Source organism: Chelonoidis abingdonii, chromosome 1 (genome assembly GCF_003597395.2).
Source record: "Chelonoidis abingdonii isolate Lonesome George chromosome 1, CheloAbing_2.0, whole genome shotgun sequence".
NCBI lineage: Eukaryota > Metazoa > Chordata > Testudines > Testudinidae > Chelonoidis > Chelonoidis abingdonii.
In genome coordinates this window covers 65,722,333-65,725,106 of record NC_133769.1, presented here as the reverse complement: position 1 = coordinate 65,725,106, position 2,774 = coordinate 65,722,333, and positions in this window count along the sequence as shown.

The window sequence follows — 2,774 nt, the reverse complement described above, 5'->3', positions numbered from 1 at the left end:
CATGTTTAAATAATACTAGGTACTTACATAGTGCCTTTCAGCTGAGGTCCTCAACGAACTTCACAAATACTAGCAGTATCTTCCCCGTGCACAAGAGGAAGGCTTTATCCTAAAAACAAAACTCTATTTTCCTTCAAGGGATGTGGTCTGTCTATCTTAAGTATTTGGAGTACTGGTCTTGTGACTGACACTAAACTTATTCAATACTCGTATGGGTCTATCTCCAGCCCCAACTGAACTGCTAACTGTAGTCTACAGGAAGAAGGACAGTAGCTGAATTTCTAACAATATGCATTGTTCATTGCTATATAAAAGTTATAAATATATATGAACTTTGGCTCAGACTACTGGAATCTGGAGCCAGGATGCAATTTTGCCATCTTATTGGGCTGAACTGAAACCTGCAACCCAAACTCTTCAGGACACAGAGGTTTCTAAATCTAGATTTGGCTTCTGTACCTCGGGCCCATCTCTAATATAAATCCTTTATTACAGTAACTGGACATTAGGAAAGGAGCATTCTAGTTCTTTTCTGTAGCTGCGTAGAATTTACTTTTGGTTACTGCTTTCCATCATACTGGTAACCTAGAAAAAAATTTCAAAATGTATTATGAAAAACATTTTATTATTTTAAAAGTAATTATAGTTTTTAAAAAATTGAATTTGGAGCTTGGGAAAGGTACTGGATTGATAGGCCTAGAAAATTAAGTCTTCTGTTCATTTACCCAAGAGACAGTACCAGAAGTAGCAGCGTTGCCAGAGGATGTTGTGAAGGCTAGGACTATAATAGGGTTCAAAAAAAGAACTAGATAAATTCGCGGAGGATAGGTCCATCAATGGCTATTAGCCAGGATGGGCAGGGATGGTGTCCTTAGCCTGTTTGCCAGAAGCTGGGAATGGGTGACGGGGGATGGATCACTTGATGATTACCTGTCTGTTTATTCCCTCTGGGGCACCCAGCATTGGCCACTGTCGGAAAACAGGATACTGGGCTAAATAGATCTTTGATCTGACCCAATATGGACATTCTTATGTTCTCTGCCCATTCCGCTGCTGACCTACCTCTCACCCTTGACTAATGGAGACCAATTCTATGGAGTTGGAAAGTAGCTCAGTCTTTGGCTTCCCTGCTGTAACAACTGTCTACAGGCTTGTCAACTGAAATTGTGATTTTTGTGATGTGGATACGCAATAGGATAAAAACAATTCATTAGATTTTTGAAGACTCATGCTTCAGGGCACAACCCAACCACTTGCATCTAGAAGAAACTTCCTCATAGACAGGATATTCCATAATTGTACATGATGGCATTTTTTACATGTTTCTCTGAAGCCTCTAATACTGGCTACTTTTAGAGACAGGCTCCAGGACTAGATGGACCACTGGCTTGGAATGGTGTGGCAGTTACTATATTTTTCGCTGGGAACTGAACTGAGATCAGCAAATTCAATTCAAATGGGCTACTAGTTCCTTGTAACTTTTATACCATTTCCTGCTTCTGAAAATCAACTTTAGCAAACAAGACTGAATTTTCAAATAAGTGCAGCACAGAAACCACCACTAGAGGGCGGTGTTAACCTGAAAATGTTTTTGTATTACCATAATAAAAGCTTATGAAAAGGGCTGAATTATACACTTTGTTCCTTAGTAACACTTAATTTAGTGTCTTACTTCCAATGCTTGATGCAATTCTATGTCTGCTGTAAACAATGACAGGTATTAGTTCAGTAGTAAAATAGGCTAAATTAAGGTCCTCTATCAATTTAATCTGAATTTTCACAAATAAATTCCATTTCTCTCTTTTGTGAGTGAAACACTTGACTCAATCATTCACAAATTATTAGTCCATCAAGAAAGCTTTAAAGATTTTTCTGCCTGAAAGTGCATACTCCCTTTTGACTCCATCAGAAGAATCTGTTGTTAATTTCTCCAAAGGAAAGGAAAGTGTTTCTTTTGAAAAAATGGTTGTGCTTAGCAGAAGGCCTAATGTATTATTTCCGGACAACCCAGGGGTAATACAGTATAGAGAGAACTTGTTTTTTAAATGTAAGCACCCTGGTGGGCCGGGACAGTTTGTTTATCTGTGGGACAGTTTGTTTACGCGTCCACAGGTTCGGCCGATTGCAGCTGCCACTAGCCGCGGTTTGCCGTTCCGGGCCAATGGGGGTGGCAGGAAGTGGTGCAGGCCCAGAGATGTGCTGGCCACTGCTTCCCACCGCCCCCATTGGTCTGAAATGGCGAACCATGGCCAGTGGGAACCATGATCGGCCAAACCTGCGGACGTGGCAGGTAAACAAACTGGCCCAGCCCGCCAGGGTGCTTACCCTGGCGGGCCACGTGCCAAAGGTTGCCGATCCCTGCTCTAAGCAATACTACAGGACAGGATGTATCTACAGTGAGTCCATTGTGAAGTGTAATGTTAACCCTGAGTGTGTTTGACCACTCAGGCATTCGGGTGTCTGATGTAACTGCCCTTTTCTGAAGTGAGTTAAGGCTTGTGTGCAGTGCTGTTTGTTGGGACAATCTGGTTATCCACTGTGAGCTGCGCTGTCCTGGAGAGTGCCACAGAAAAATGCCCTGTTTACTTGAACTACTACCCTCCTGGCCAATTAAAAGTGGTGGTGTTTGTTTCCATGCTAATCCAAAGGATGCTGTTGTGAGGAAGAGCCCCCAAGGGTGAGAGTGGGGGAAAGAGGAGATGAACTGTGTCTACTAGGATTTTCCAGATTGTACTGGAGATCTCCCCTTTCCCTCCTGTCCCGTAAAAAAGGAA